Source organism: Empidonax traillii, unplaced genomic scaffold, assembly GCF_003031625.1.
Source record: "Empidonax traillii isolate 1590-97213 ecotype Southwest subspecies unplaced genomic scaffold, ASM303162v1 scaffold23:size2178997, whole genome shotgun sequence".
NCBI lineage: Eukaryota > Metazoa > Chordata > Aves > Passeriformes > Tyrannidae > Empidonax > Empidonax traillii.
In genome coordinates, this window is record NW_020955216.1 from 61,468 (window position 1) to 78,843 (window position 17,376).

Consider the following 17,376-nt stretch of genomic DNA (forward strand, 5'->3'; position numbering starts at 1 on the left):
AAGGGCAGTGCTGCATATGCATCTCTTAATTTTTTAATAGGCTCATCAAGTAGAAGTTTGTATTTCCAAATCCTGAGGGAGCTGGAGAAACATGGATGAGGCACAGTGCTGAGCCTAGACAAAAATTAGCTGAATCTAAATCAAGAGCACCATCAACAGTAATACTTAGAAGCACAGAGTTTTATTAAGAATGGATAATTTGCCAGGCATTACTTTCCACATCGTCAGTGTTGTAAGAGGTTGTCTATCGATAAGTCGCTACATACTCCAAAACAACTTGAAGCTAAATAAGTCATCATATGATGTGTCATCACCTCTTATATAGATTTAGCTTTAGCTTGTGTGTACATACCTGCAGAAGATAACAGTGTTTTCTAGTAATTCTCTTGAGAGGCAGTTACATTAATTTTCTAGTAATTGCTATGTAAGAATTACATGTAAAGGGTTTATGAATTATTTATTGTTTGGTGCAAACTTGATTCTTGGTTCTGCCCTCTTGTTCCCTCTCTGGGGTACTTGCATTGACATCCTTCAGCATTTGACTGTAGAAGTGTGTTTATACCTGAAGGATGCTCCTAAGTGCTACACATAAAGAATTAAAATGTTACAGCTCTGCTTATGGTGCAGTGACAGATGCTGGTGTTACAGTGCCTTAGTGGTTGGTTTCTAGTTCAATTTTCTGTTACCCAGTCATAATTTGTAATACTGCTTTTGCATTGTTGTGTTGCAAATACATCAGTCAGGGACTTATGAAAGATGGGTGAACTCTGCAGGATCTAGAGATCTGGGTAAGAGAACCAAAATCTCTAGTATAGTTTTTCAGAGCTTAATGAGAGGTGGAGTTTTCTTTTCTCTCAGTGCTTTCAAGTGTAAATCTTTCCCTTTCCAGTGATGTATCAATTTTTGCAGGCTGCCTTATCATCCAAGAGTAGGAGGCAGTGAGCTGAAAGTATGTGCTGTATGTATAGAACAGAGCATTCCTTAGTTGGGCTGAACATCAGCAGATGCTTCTGAGTTTTCCTAATATGGGTTTTAATAATGTCTTTGATGTCCAGAGAACACAGCTTTAGCCATGTAGATTTCTCTAAATCAATTTCTAATGTAATAGCCATAATTAAGGATCTGTCACACTAGAGAGAAGAAAGGAATACAAGACTAATCGTTATTCAACATCATGTTTACGGAAGAGGTTATACAGCTCTCACTGGAGACAAACTGGTAGCTGTCACTCTGGGAGACTATTTTTGCCCTCACTAAAGGTGAATTGGTGTACACTATTTATCTTGATTTTCACAGGATCCGTTGCAAAGAATACCCAGAAACAGAAGACTTTATTATTTCTTACTCATGAAAAGAATCTCTTCAACTTGATCCCTTCAAGTCAGTGAGTAGTTTGATTGAATGAGAGCAATGAAACTAGTCCATAGTGGAAGTTTTTTAAAAAGGTGAGTGGCACTCTTCTTTCAATATGTGACTGTGGTTACATGGCAGGAAATGGAAAAGCTGGTAAGCATGTTGCTCAAAAATTAGAACCGCCCCTCAGAGGTGTGGGAAGGTGATCTCTGTGTTAAACTGGTCATCATTTCCCTATGAGATTGTCCCAAAACGGAATGTATTTGAGTCTGCTCAGGAAGAACATGGGACAAATCCTTGATTCTGAACTTTGATGAATCCTTCATGGTAAAAAGGTTTGCCAAGAATGTGACCATAAGCATGCAACTGCTCGTGTCTTTCTGAGTGCTAGAACTGCTCGTGCCTTTGATGAGTCCAGCACATTGAGGTTGTGGTGTTATCAGCACCCTCATGGGCCCAAAATATGGGCTGCCAAAGCAATGTGTAGAGGGAACTACAAGTCAGTGGGTGGGAGTGACAGCCTGACAAGTTCAATTGAGAAGAAGTCATGCTTTTAAGTGTGGGGTAATAAATGCTGGAGCGAACCACTGAGACGATGGATTTTCCGTTTACAGAATAAGACAGGAAGTATTTCAGAAGATGTGTTTTAGTCAAGTAGGAGTTATGGGGATTGGTATAGAAGTAACTGAGTAAAAATCTCTTGTAGGAGATCAGACCGGAGTGTCTGATGGCCCTTTTAGAGCTTAATAAATTTTAAATGTTAAACTAGAACCTCTCTATGTTTGAATAGCACTTCTCAATGGACTTGTCAACATCCCAAGTGGCATTGAGGTTTCAAATGGGATTGTAATTTTGAACCAGTGTTGCATGCCTGAGGACAGTTTGCCTTATAATCCTCTCTTGTGTAATGCAGATAGCTGATGAGTGGACCTGAGCAGTTAAAAAAAAAAAAAAAGACATGCTTTGTGGATGAAAAGGAAAAGGGTCAGTGAACATTCACAGAATCACAGAATATGCTGAGTTGGAAGGGACCACAAGATCACCGACACCAACTCCTGTCCCTGCCCAGAACCATCCCAAAGAGTCATACCACGTGCCTGAGATTATCATCCAAACACTCCTTGAGCTCTGTCAGCCTTGTTGCTGTGACCACTGTCCTGGGGAGCCTGTTCAGTGCCCCAGCACCCTGAGGGTGAAGAACCTTTTTCTAACATCCAACTTAAACCTCCTCTGACACAACTTCAGGCCATTCCCTTGGGTCCTGTCACTGGTCCCCACAGAGAAGAGATCAGTGACTGCCCCTCCTCTTTCCCTCACAAGAAATTTATCACTGATTAGTGATAATCACTGCTGTGGAGACATAGGGTGGGATAGGGGTAGGGCCTTTACTGAAATTCCCCAGGGTGATATAATGCCATTCTGTCTGTATTTGCCAAAGCTTGTCCTTTGGGTTGATATTTTGTTAAAACAGAACTCCAGACTAGTAATGTTGAACTATGCTGTATTAGTGTCCATAGGCAGACATTTAAGACAGTTTTAAAAGAATAAAATGGCTTATTTTGATTTTCTGTGTAGAAAGATACATCATTTCAGTTTAAGAGGTCATGTTAAAGTAAAAAATTAAGTATTTACCAAAACTAAAGTTCTTTTGCCGTTTCAGTTTGTGGAAACACGGAGTCCCTCAGGCATTGCAGTGTTTGGAGATGGTTTTCATACATGGAACTCTTGGTTGCTTCCCAGGTCAGGTTCACAGGTTGGTATGGGTCAAAATTATCACAAGAATTACTTGAAGGCCATAGCAATTAAATATTTTTATGGCTTATTATCATATTCTAAATACTAAATGGTTCTGACAAATAGTTTCAGAGAGATTTGATAGCTGACCGACAGACTGTGCGCTGCCTTTTGCATACATACTTAAGCTACTAGTATTTCTAGGAAGCTATATTTTATTAATTCATTATTATTTTATTGATGTTCAATTGATGTCTTATTAAATATAAATTAGATATTTGGGAATAATAATGTAATGAGATGAGGCAGGTGAGATTCCCCCAGGATGGTTTATAATGAAGCCTCAAATTGTTAATAATCCTAAGCTCATAAATAAATTATTATGGGTGAAACAAATGCAAAAATACCGAAATAAGCTATGAAAATGTTAAATGGGGGTGAAGAGCCACATAATATGCTGGGAGATCTGTGTGATAACATACATTTGACACTGAGTCACACAAGTCAGATTCACATCAGTGCCCCCCACTCCTTCCAGTCATTTAGCATGTAGGTGTGTATCTACCCCTCATCTCCCATTATTATGCTGTGCCATCCTGTTCCCAGACATTTTGCTTTGCCTGGGAACAGTGTTAATTTAATGCGCTCAGCTGACCTCGGAGGCACTGAAATGACACGGCAGCAGCAGCCCAGAGTGCTGCAGTATATCCTGCTGTTTGCAGAGCTGCTGGGGAGAACGTGTGCTTTTCTGGACACTTCTCTGTGAACTCTTCTGGGAAAAGTCGTGGGGGGCTATCTGTTTGACCACACCGTGTAGGGAAGGACACATCCTCTCACTTAGCTGTATCTTTCATCTTTTCCATGGAGGAGAGATTTTCCTGTTGCTCCTCCGTTTTTCTTGAAGAGTTAGCAAGGAGACCATAGGTCTCGCTTAGATAAGAAAAGAAAGAAAGGAGGACGTACCTTTATGTAAGGAAAGAAGGATGGAAGGAATGAGAGGATTCTGATAGTGTATTTTCAGATTTTTTGGGGGGTTTTTTGGATCCCAGATCCCACAAAGACCTTAAGAGATCTGAAACCTTAATTTCTTCAGCAAAAACAGCACCGTTATCTCTGCCATGAAAGACAGAGCTAAATCCCAAGGGAGTACTCAGCATCTGTGTTTTATACTCACTGTAGTGGGAATTGCAGAAACTCAGCACTTTGTAAAATGCTGCTGTAATTTGAAGAGTTAAGTCATGCAGCAGGTTAGTAAATGTAAAGAAGCTTAGTGGCAAAAATTAATTTTGTGATATTTCTGTCAGTGGAAGTAAGGGACATGCAAAAGTCTGAAGAGCTGGCCCTGTTACATGGAAGTAGTGTTGACAGAGGCATTCACATAGGGATTTGGATGTATCCAATGTGGAATTTTGTTCCAAAGTCATTTTAGGTAGCTTGGTAAATGGTTTTCCTATAACATTAAACCTGAAGGCACTCTTGTTACTTGTGTGGTGTTTTTGAAAAAAAAAATCAATTAAATTGTTTTAGAAAATGAACAAAGAGATGACTTAATCGCTGGTTTAGGCTTTCACCTAAAATTATATTCCAGGAATTTGATTATATTGAATGGCCAAAGGGTTGCAAACTGAAAATTTGGCTTAATATAAGGTACAGAAAAAAGACAGGTATGCTGCTTTTCTATTGTGAGAGACCTTGGTTGCTAGGAGGAAAGTATTCAAGTGTTTACCTATGTTTTGCTGGGGTTTTTACACTGTGGAGTAAATAGATAACACCACGCCTTTTAAATAATGTTTTTTCAAATAGTGAAACTATTACCTAACAAAGAAATTGCAGTAATCACATTCCCATAGAAGTGGGGAGTCATAGTATCTATGTAATTAAAGTGCTGTACTTTTCCAAACATAAATCTGGTGATGAATACTTTTTTTTGTGTTTTTGTAATTGGAGATTTTGAAATCAACTTCTTGTTAAAATGCAGAAAATTCTGTTTCCTCTCCATTACAGAATAAGGACAAGAGAAGTCACATGTGTGATTTGCAGCATCTGTAGCAAAATTATGTTCTTTCTGGTAGTTACGGATGGTTATTCCTGTGCATCTGCCAGGAGGCCAGTGGGTATGGAAAACAGATCCAGCTTGAATCATCCTTCACTTTTCCCCTGATGTGCCAGGCCAGCATGGCATCTTGGAACTGTTGGCCAGTTCCTGTCCGTGCACTTGCTGACACTTCTCTGGGGAACCACATGAAGCAATTCTTTGGGTCACCAGATGTCTGTGCCTCCTCCTTCGTGCTCCAACGCGGGCTGGGCTCGGAAGAAGGTCCTGCCCTGCTCTTGACGTTGTTTGCACTCTCCCCAGATTTCTTATGACTCGTGTCAGCATGACAAAAAAGCCATTCCCATTTAGGAATTAGAGAATTCTCGAGGCTAGTTTCACACTTGGGACTCCTTTTTTTGCCATTTTCTCCTCCTGCAAGAAAGCAAGATATTAATTACTTCAAACACAGCACCTTGTTCTGCAGCTTTTATGCAAAGGTGCTACAATTGAGAGAATTTATCTGTCTTCGTAAGAAATGAAAGACTAAAAAGCATTAAGTAGGCATTTAAGATACACTTGTGTGTGTAAAGCTGGGCTCAGGAAATGTAGCAAACATTGTACAGCCTCCAGAGACATCAAAACGTTTTTGGTTCTGTGTTTGCCTTTGTCTACTTTAAAAGGCTCCTGTTACTGTTGCTGCACAGCTTTATTTAAAGTTACCTATGGTGAGGTGGAGTAGAGGATAACATGGATAGTAATTAGGAATCGAAAGAGGAAACAAAAGAAAAGGCCAATAATGCAAGACAATCATTAAGTGCCAAATATAATTTGTCAAAGGTGTTCCTTCTAAATTAGGAGGAGGCAGCATTTTTTCAGATCGATACTGCCTCAGTGACTGCCCTACAATTCTGGTAGCTTTTGGCTAAAAATTAGGAAGAGTTGTGGTATGTCCTATGCATAAACAATAAGGCCAAAGAACTTAGTGGATTGGTAGACCTTGACTGTGGTCAGACATCCCTTTAAAACTGAGATGGGCAATGTGCAAGGGCTGAAGCTGGCACAAATCACCCACATGGCCTGATCAGCTGTGAAGCCGCCTCGTAGATCAGTCACAGCCAGAAGTGCAAAGCTCCACAGCAAACTGAACACAGTAGTAAATATTATCAAGGAGTACATGCCCCAGTTCTTGGTGATGTTAGTGGGAAAATGTATTGAATTCCTTTGGAGTTTGAGCTGCCTGTTAAACGAAGTGTATTAAGTATTTAACTAGCTGTTGCCCATCTTTATCCACACATCCTATCCAGCCTGATGCATTTAATTACCAATATAAGGTGTTATTGCTGTGACTTAATACTATATTATATTCTTAATGCTACTGTGGTGCAGCTGTAAGTCAAATACTGTGTTTTGTTTCAAATAAAAAGGTGGGAATAGAGAAGACAGGTGTCACACAACAGACGGGCAACCTCATGATAGGAAAGCATTTCAATTAGATTTTCAGAGGAGCATCAATATTCTTGTATTTCCTGTATCAAAACATGATAGCAGCCAGCTGACAGAAGGAAGCAGCTCGTTGTTTCTTAACTGGTTAGACCTTTGTTAGACCTTTGAGACCTTTGTTAGGCCTTACTGTGCAATAGGAGTCCCTCACTGACAGCACGCTTCTTTAGCTGTGGAGATGAAGCTCTTCTAGTCTAAGCAAATCATAAAAACTTGTCCTTAGTCCAAAGAAACGGTCTTTGCACTGGAACCCAGGCATTCTGATTCACAGCCAGCACAACTTACACTCGAGGCCAGACCCAATATGCACCTCTGGTATCTCCTAGAAGGAAATAGTCATATACACACAGGCATACCTGCAAACCTGTGCATCTGGCAGCCTCACACCTCCCTGAAGACAGCTCTGCAGTAGGAAGGTGCAACACAGCTGCATTTTTCATCAGGAGAATATGCTAATTTTTGCTGCAACAACTGTATATAACCTGTCAATGATTCTCTCCAGTCTTTTGGGTTAATTTTGTCTGTGCTTGTGTTTAGAAGTCCCAAATGATTATGTAATAGGTAGAAGATAACAGGCCTTTTCTGTTTTTTCTATGGCTGTATTAATGTAATTTCTTAGGTGTCATTGTATCTTTTTCAACGTCAATCCATTGTGAATCATGCAGACACAGCAGTGAAAGAACAGAACCTGCTGCAGCCTGTGAGCAGCAAGAAATTTCAAGCTGGATGACTGCATAAGGGGTTTGCAAGACCGCCAGTAATTTTTTATATTCAGAGTTAAATAGAGCAATAAGATGGAATTTAAGCTCTAGTGCAGTGGATTGCAGCTCTTCAGTCAATCAAATTATAGTTCAATCAGTTCATTTTAATCACTCCTCTGGAGAGAAGTAAACCCCTATGTTGAAGAATATGCAGCAATTTTATTGATGGAAAGTTTAATTGTTTCATTTTTCCTTACCGTCTGTAACACACTAGACTTTTAATCAGTGGGAACTGAAGTTATAATGAAGTAAAGTCCACTTTCCACAGTTCACAACTAGCTGAAAATAATTGGGTTGAGACTCCCATCCAGACAGTGTAATGCCTCTGGCATTTTCCTGAAAACTACACTTAATTGCTTTGCTGATGTTGTTAAGTGGTCCTGAGGGGGATGAAGTAGTAAAGCTGCCCACATATGCAGGGAAACAATACACAAAAAATGTCTTACAAGGTCCTTAAAGGAGGACCAATGAGTGACTGGAAGACAATATATGGCTATTTTTTTACCCCCTTTTCTATACCGGAGAGAACACACATGAGAGGCTGATAAAATAAACTGGAAATTCTATAAACACTATTTTTATTTAAGGGCAGTAAGCTTGGGACCAGAAGTACAGAAAACGTCCAGTCAGTTTTCTGTTGCAATCAAACCTTCAACTTGAGGCTAGCCCGAGTTGCACGGCATTTTTATGCTGAACACTGCTTAGCTGCTGCCTGTCTTCAGCACCTTGGCCTGAGGAACAGATGTACTCTTGTCCCCAGGGAGGGAGGACAGCTTGCTCTCAGTGCTCTGAAGTGACAGGATGTGAGCCAGCTATGAGCTGAAAGCCTTGCCCAGGCATCGGTGGGACCAGCGTGTGCACCCCGTTAGGCTCTAAATGTAGCCAGAGAAGGAATAACAACACTTTGGCATTTCTCCTTATTTAGTGTATTCATGGGAACTCTTCCTGGTTGAATGGTGATTGTTTAAAATGATGAATCAGCTGCTAGGCTCAAGGATATACTGACGTAGAAATATGTTAGTTATTTAATAGAGAAAGATATGTGTTTAGGACCTACGAAACAGGTACTATCCCTGAACTCAAAATCAGGGTTAGAGCTGGACCTGTTTTGGGGAAGTGAGGACTATAGGGTTAACTTAGCTTTTTAAGTTAGGTGGGCTTTTGAGGGGGGGTTTTCCTTGTTTATTTACACATACGGGCACAGTAAAGTCTCTCTCTCAACAGCCTGACCTTCCTCAGCTGCTATTTGTGTAAACTTCAGTATGACCTTTGCTTATTTTCTCGCTTTCACAGGCTCTGAGCTGAACAATTACGTCCTCACGACTTTCTGGAAAGAACACAGGCAAAATTGAGGTATTGAGCTCTAAAGCTGAAATCTTAAAATTCCCTTAACCCTAGAGGCCCTCCAGAATCTGAGAGTTGGTACCTCATATTTTGGCGAGCATAGCTCTTCCAGCACCTGAAATGATGCCTTTTCCCCTGAAACATGCTGAAGTCTAGACAGTACCTTGACGTGTAACCTCATATTAGCTTGACTATTCCCCATAATATTAATAAGCTTTAACACTTTTTTCTCCCATGGTGAAATGGTCACCTCCCATGTGCTGGAACCGCCAACCATATGCCAAGGAGATCAAGCTGTCAGTTTTGAGAAGAGCACTGGGAGCTGGGCATTGTGTCCAGTTCACTGTGCTCGCCTGCCCCTGGGAGAGCAGCTCAGCAGCAGCAGTGGTTGTGCTCTGCTGTTCCTGGGTCCCGCTGGGCAGTGAGTAATCTGGTGGGGAATGGTTTTAGCAAATGCACCAAATGAGGACCGTGTTGTGACAACTGATGGGAGACTCTGCTTGGGTTTTGTACTCTCAGTGGTGCTGAGGGACTGAAGGAACCAGGGCAAATCTACAGTGCAGAGGGCAAAAGGCCAACCTGATGTGGCTGGCTGAAACTTGCCACTGTATTGTCTGGCTCTTTTAGAGAGTTCTCTGCCCTGGCCCTTCTTTCAGAGACAAGGTCGCTGTCCCAGGAGGAGGAGTGTTTCCTGGAGCTGTACTGCAGTCCTGTGCAGCACAGCTGCCAGATGGCCCTCACTGCCAAGCAGAACTGCTTGCTGGGTCTCACATGCTTTAAAGTCTTACCCTGGGTCTCAAAGGAAACAAGAGGGAGGATGATTTGACACACATTCTCCTGATTTGACATATGATATGGTTACAACATGTTGTGTCCTCCAGAAGAAATCCAAAATACATGTTCGTGTACAGGCACAAATCTGGCTGTTCCCTGATAAACTGTTCATGTGGAAAGATACAATTTGCATGGTTGTCATCAAAGCCGGTGTATGTATTCATTTGCAGAAGCATGTCAGACACCATATGCCAGTAATATGCCTTTGATATGTTGGTGTCTGAATCATTTTTTTAACTGCTGAATGGCATATGTTTAAATGTAAACATCTGCTCTGTGTTTGTGCTGCCTGTGTTTTTTATTTCTGTATTTTCTTTTGACTAAGAGTTTGATTCAAACCCAGAAAAAATGTGGGATTCTTCCTGTTTTTAAAGAAAGACCATTTTTTAGTATTTCATCATATGGCCAATGTGTATGTTCTCATAGGTGTGAAGCATATTTAAAAGAGAAGTTTTTCCCTTTTGGTAACCAAAACAAACTCAATTTCCAGGCAAAATAAAAATTTTATTGGACTAGAAGTTTCTTGAATAAAAAAATTATTGTATTAGTGTTGGGCAGGTTCTGTAATCTATGAATTTACTGGAAAGCAGACTAATGTTATACCATGACATTAAATTATTTTTATTCAGAAACTTTTCTGATTCAGATAAAGAACTTGCAGTGTAATAAATGACTTAATAAAGGAATGAAATAATACACTATGTTTGTTAGGCTGTTCATTATACATGGGTCAAACTCAAAACCAATGTCACAACAAAGGGACTCAAAAGCAGTTATTGCTACTCATCAATCAGATGAGCCACTGCAGCACCATTCAGGATGTTACAGCCAGCCTGAAAGGCATAGTTTGGGCAAAAGTAGTGAATGATGCCTTACTATTATAGCAACAAAGGGACTTTATGAACCTAAAGAGTCTAGAGATGAGTGTCCAATGCTGAAGTACAGGAGGGGCGTAAGAAACGTTGCTAAATGCAGCTCTGTTGGACTCATCAGCGTGATGGCAGGAAGAGGTTCTGGAAAGAAACAACCACAGCAGCACATCGCAAAGTTGCAGAGTTATAAGCACTGCTTCAGTAAATGCTTCAGCTGAGGAGAGGACCTTGCTCTTGTGAGTGTCCATGACTGCTTACCTTTTGGTAAGAACTCACCCAATTAAGGAACAAATAACAAATGTCAGCTCTTGGTGGACTTGTGCAGCCTGGGCCTCGTATTCTGTTTGTATGTTTGGCTCAGGCCTTTAACAAACAACCAGCCTTTGCACATAACGTAGGAAAATCAAATCTGTCTAAATCCTAAAGCTCCATGTCATTGTCACAGAGTCATAGCATTTCATGGCCGCAGCTTAAAACAAACCAGATCAAAACAAACCGTGAAAATCTGAGTGCTGTTGTCCACCAGCTAGTTCGTAAAAAATGCCCTGAGTAGCCCAAAGTGCACCTGTGGCCATGGCAAAGCCACTGCCCGGGCAGCGGGACAGCCGGGCAGAGGGGCCTCGGAATCAGTCAGTGCCATCTTGTGGCATTTCAGGATATTAAAACGCCCCTGAGCTACAGTAATTGCAGATGTCCTCGGAATCCACCACAATTCCAAAAATTGCAGTGGTCCAGGACACAAACCCCGGCACGGCTGCGTGTGCTTGGCCGTAACTGCTGCGGTTGTGCACGGAGCGGCTCAGCACCTGAATGATTAATGAGGCAAACGCCTACCAATTATGGCTCATTGGAGGTGCACAGCGAGCTGCATGTAATTAGAAATCCTGGGAACAGATGGAGAATTTTGCAACATCAAAAGCCTGCTCCTTATTAGCCGTGCCCTGCGCTGGGCGAGTGAAGTGCCGGGTGTGGGCTGCCCTGCTGGTGCTGGTGCCCCTGTGGAGGGCAGGGGCAGAGCCACCCCTTGGGGCAGAGCTGGCATACCCGGGCAGGGGCTGGCTGCTGTCACAGGGCATTCACCTGGGGTTAGTGGGCTCCCACCTGCAGAACCAGGGCAAGGCCAAGCTGTGCTTAACCACCCAAACACCCCCAGCACCACCCACCCACCTGTGAGAGCAGCACGAGGTTGCTGCTCAGAGGTGGCTGCTGCATCACTTGCAGTGTCAAATCCTTTGCTCCAGGTCCCTGACATTTATTCCTGGCACCCGCCTTAGCCTGGGACACAGCACCATCAGCTATTACTGACTCAATTAAATTAAAAAAAAAGAAACCCCAATAGCTATCCTCCTCTTCCCACCCATCCAAATAGGTAGAAAGGGCCTAAGCCTTCATATTGTCATTTTATATGTGCACAAACAGTATAAAAATATAAAGAAGTAAACACATAATGATACATAATATAAATAGATACATATAGAATATTTACCTACTATATAAAGCAATTTATATAATATAAACATAAAAAAAATTAGATAAATAATGTAAGTAATGTAGGAATACACATATAAAAGACCAATATGTAAAATATGCATATAAATATATAGCATATAAATACGTATAATACAATTGAAATAAATGTTTAAACAATAAAATATAATGTTATCTATCAAAAAATACACTTTTTCCTAATAATGGCTGCTGCAATACCAGAAGGGGACACATCAGGTTCCTAGCAGTGTAGCATTTATTGCATAAAAAGGAAGGAAATGATAGCAACTTGAACAAGACTTAAAAGAGAGCTTTAAGGCCCATTCAGTCAGCTGGTGGGTCATTACTAATCAGTGGGGGGACATTACTACTGTACTGCCTCAAAAGATGCTGAAGGAAGGTGAGCTGACTCTTGTGAGCTTGTAGGTAACACAGTGGCTCACTAACACCTTTAATTCTTCCTTTTCTCATTACCTACTTTGAGGTGGTTCAAGCAACCCAAACATTATCCCAAAGCACTTTTTGTGAGTGATTACGGTATAGTGCCAGAGTTACAGTCATTTCTGATTTCTACATTCACCACTTCTTTTTTTGTTTTCTGTCAGTGACCCTTAAATTTGTGTAATTTATAATTCTTGGATTAAAAATGGATTTAATTTTTTTAGGGAAAATGCAATGTAATTTTTATCAAATCTTCTGAAAAGAAAAACCCTTTCACACATACACGTTCCATCAGGACTTGAGCCCTGATGTTCATCTAGTATAATTTTAGTAACAGTGGGATTTTCTCAGCTTACTGTTTTGCTGGGAAGTACTTTGGTACAGTTGCCAAGTACAGTTGTGTTGGATTAGCTTTACATTTATTGCAGGGCACTGAATCCTGTTATAATCTCTTTTGTGAGGACAGTAGAAATGCTCTGATCTCAGACAGTCAAAAATTTTAGTATTTACAAGGAGTCAATTAATAGCAAATTGAAAACTGATCTGTCCATATCAATTTGATTACAAAGACGAAAAGTAGAAGATATTTCCATTGCCATGAACTATCCCTATGGGTTGTTACACATATGACTGTTGGGTTCACTCCAACTTGAATAAGGCAATTCTTAAGTTTTATTTTCCAAAGTAGGCAAACTGAGCTTTTATCTTCTATTAGTGTAAGCTCTGTTATTAAATGCAAAGTAATCTTACAAATAGTTTTAAGCCAATATTATAATTACAACATAATTGATTGCAATTGTTTTTTTTCCTAAGAAAGATGAAAGCAAATAATATTTCTTTCAAGTGTCTCTCATTTTCAACACTTTCTGTTGGCTGAACTCCCTCTGTAAATCTATAATTTAGATAACTGTTTCCTCTCTGTCATGCTGGATATGAAATTTGCTTTTTAGACTAAGATTTATTTTTCCTCACTCATTTTCTTCCCCAGTGTCAAGCTTTAAGTTTTCTTTTCTGATGGTCTGGAATTTTTTCTATATTTGCATATGAAAGTTCCTGATAAGCCATCTCAGAGAGGATGATACCAGCCTGAATTCCCACTATTCTCCACTGGCAAGGTAAGTTTAAAGATTATTTTGTTCATCATCAGAGGGCCTGATGTAGCTTCAGTTTGACTGGGGAGGGACTTTCTTCTGATATAGCCATAAAATACCTACAGCCTCTTTCACCATGGAACTGGGAAATTATGCACCCTGCAACAATCTTGGAAGGAACAGAAGAACATGCTGCAGCTACCACTGAGAGGTAAAATTTGAATCCAGTTCAAGATTTGAATATCAGAGATATACCAGTGTTTTCAGCACTGCCATTTCATTTTGAAAAGTACAATATAGATGAGAGCTCACATTTCAAGAGTTCAAGGATTTTTCATTTCACAGTTTAGCTCTAGGTTTTGGAGAGACCTTGGTTTGCAACATCCCATGTTATAAGGTGATTAAAAATAACAGTTTGGCTTAACTCTCCTAATGTAACATTTCCCCTATTTCTTCTCCTCCCAAAAATCCCTTTTATACCTATAGGATTCATTATTGCATTAGGGCACCATATATTAGGCTGGGTTTCCTCCTAGTTAGCCCTTGGATAGATTGCATTTCTGCTTTGTAATGATCTTACCATTGGAAAAGTTTGTCTAGAAAGATTCCTAGAAAACAACTAAGCCAATCGGGGAATTCTTCACTTCTTGAAGTATCCATCACTCCACAGTAGAAGAATTGGAGGGATATGTTGAGCTTACTACATCTTCCATCAACCTCTTGTTTGATTGTTACATTATCAGGTTGCTTGCACTGTAGGAGATTAAAACAGTTGGGTAAGTGCAAAGCACGGAGTTACTTAGCATTTTGATTATAAAGTCAGACATCAAACTAGTATTTGAAGTGCAGAACTACTGAGCTTTCCCTTTGTCACATGAGCAGATGTTGCCGGAGGCAAGGAGGAAAGGAGCGATGCATTCTTTTTTAACTTGGCTGCTGAACATTGCACTACCTGAAGAACCAGGCACTGTGTGCAGCTCCTGGTTAGGTGCTTTTCAAACCTATCTTCTGCCTAAGGGCTATCAGATGTGCAGCTGAGGCAAACAGATAGATTTTCCCATTGTGCATCTCCACTAAGGACATATTGCAGCATGCAGTAAGTAAATGGTTGGGCTGCTTTACATCAGGTGAGAGCTTTATTAATTTGGGAATCTAACAATAGTATTTTTCCCTTTTGTTCTATTTTAAGGAGAGTTCTTTCCAGCATGACACTGCATTACAAATGAGCAGAGACAAAATATCTCAACTAGGGAAGACTTTTTCCTGGAACCACGGTGCAGGCTAATTCAGCTTGAAAGATCCAACCAGAACTATTTGCCATACACATTAATTCCTGATAACTGTGGCCTGCCTTATGTACACTCTGGCTACCTTTTAAGATGGACTGGGATTAGTCCCTAGGGGAATCCTTAAGTCTGGTGACTTTCCTATCCCACTGCCTGGATCTCCATTTATTCTGAAGAACCCAAGAAGCACCCAGTAGGTAACTCTCCAGGCCCAATGAACCGTCTTGGGACCCTGAGTCTCTAGATAATTACACTTGTGCCTCTCACTGTTCAAGAACAGAAGTTTCGCTCTCTTATTTGTAGCAATCATTAAGTAAACCTACAAGGAAATATCAACAGATGTAATACAGGACACCAGGGGTTTCAATGACCATCACAGAACTGCATCCATTTCCCTCAAACATAATAAGCTGTACAACATTCCCTACTGATTTTCTTGCTGCACATGCATTGCATATACCTCACTGGTATCTTTGTAAACACTTCCACTCCTATTGCACATATCTTCTTGTGACAGAGCGTCCAAAATACCGTGCTGGAAAATTGTTTCTTACAGAGTGAGGAAGGTTTGAACTGATGGAATAGTGGGAGCACCAATATTCACTCACACAGCTGCCACAATCCTGTATTATCCAGATCCTGTGTGCCACTGAAGGAGCAGGCTGGCACTCTCAAAGGAACGAGGGTTTTGGAGGGTGAACAAATGAAAATGCAATAGTTGCAAAAGTGAGAGAGTTTATTTAGGGAAATTCATTTGAGAACAGAACCCAAGACTAACAACACAACTAGGTGCAACTCAGGGAAAGAACCCTTCTGTAAGGAATGTGGACCAAAATACTATTTTCTACTTCACAGCTGTCCACAGTCTCTTTCTAAGCACACTTCTATATCTACTTCCAAAAAACTCTTCTATCTTGTTAACATTTTCTGTTTACAAATAAATAAATACTAGACATTGGAATTGTACATAAAATCATTTTTCCCTAGGCATGTTCGTAGTCATGCCTTTCCACACTACGGGTAATCATCAGTGACCCCATGGTCAATTCTTAACAAAACCTCACAGAAAGCCCAGATAGGTGGGGAGAAACATGAAAATCTCAAGAAACAAAGTATCTGACTTCCAAACAGAATGCCTTCCCAAGACCAAAACTCATTAGGAAAGTCCTCCAGACAAACATCCTCTCATTATTTATTATCATGGTTTACTGAGGATTCCTCAGTGTAATTCACAGTTGGCTTTTAAATAAATCTCTGTGTATGGTAAATGTGATATTCTTGCATCTAAGCAGCAGGGTTAGCTGAAAACTAAGTAAGACCAAGATTTCACATTTCAGGGACTCATAAACAGCTTAGAGACTGACAGTAATGCTACAAGAGGCAAAAATATGACTGACAACATATGGCTGAAAACTAAGGTTGCAGTGGCTGTACAACATAAAAACAAAACAGCAAGACTGCAAAGCAAAAGCAATTAGCTAACAAGTGCTGGTAATGAAGAATTCTTTACAGTGAGGAACTTCTCTATAGGGCAAGTATGGTGCTATGTTTATGATTAACATTTAAGTCATGAAGGCCTTGGATTTAAGGCTTTGCTTCCCATCCTTCATCTTGGCTTTTAGTGGCTCAGTTGGGCTCTCAGATGTTTTGAGGCACTCTGATATTCTGGAGGATTTGGACTAAGCCTCTGAGAGTTCAGCTGCTCATCTGGAAATTAGGGGTACCAAAGGTTTTTTTTCATAGGGGGTACTTTGAATGGGAGGATGCTAAAGACTGGGAATTTTTATCAAAGAGTTTTGCTATGGATCTCTTCAAAGGGATGAAGGTCTGGTAGATTTTCCTTACAAATCTTATCATATGAAAGGGTTAACTGATATTTATGCCTGAGTTGAAAAATGCATGACCATGACTTCCATTTTGGATCACACTAAAACTGCTGAGACCTCTTAAAGAAGTCCAGAACACCTCAGAAATTTCCATCTCTAATCAGAACGGGGTGAAGTTCTCTTCAAGGAGAAAATCCTCTGGTGTGATCCATTTTTCTGCTGTAGTTAAATATTCTTGGGCTGATTCAGCATCTGGGCTGATGAGCTGGCCCCTGGAAGCACTTGCCTTGGTTGCTCTTGAGGAGGCTGGAGGGGCAGCACAACGGAAAGTTTCTCTCCTCGCCAGAGGACATGCACAGGCCAGTGCTTGCCAGGGCACTGTCTCCTGACTCCCTCACTTGGCTCAGTGCACTGCCTCTGCTCCTGCCCATAAAAGATTCATTCTCTAAAATTTCATATTTATCACTTCGCATAACAAGGTTTCTCTACTAAGGAAATACTATAGTCAAACAAATGTAAAGCTGATGAGGATAAGAAACAAAATAACTGGAAAGGGCTTTTTACTGAAAGGGGATATTAATAAAAACATACGGCTTTTTTTAGTGCACCTATTATAGAGTCATGCCTACTCTTTGCTGAATGCATACCTATGAGACTCTGTGTGTGCAATAAAACCCTTAGTTTATTAAGCATTTTTTTTCTATTCTGCTATGTCAGTCGAAATTCACTTTGAAGGCAGGAATGATGGAATTGTTCAATATATTGTGTGCAGAAGGTTATGACCTCTGCAATCAGCCTCTGAAACACCACT

General features: G+C 40.5%; 1 long non-coding RNA gene across 1 annotated transcript; it reads left to right on the forward strand.

The window, feature by feature from the left end:
• Positions 1–2,648: 2,648 nt before the first annotated feature.
• LOC114067387 lies at positions 2,649–10,257 on the forward strand. The gene is made up of 2 exons (XR_003573388.1): positions 2,649–3,106; positions 8,677–10,257. It is a non-coding gene; the product is annotated as an uncharacterized LOC114067387 (long non-coding RNA).
• Positions 10,258–17,376: the final 7,119 nt, after the last annotated feature.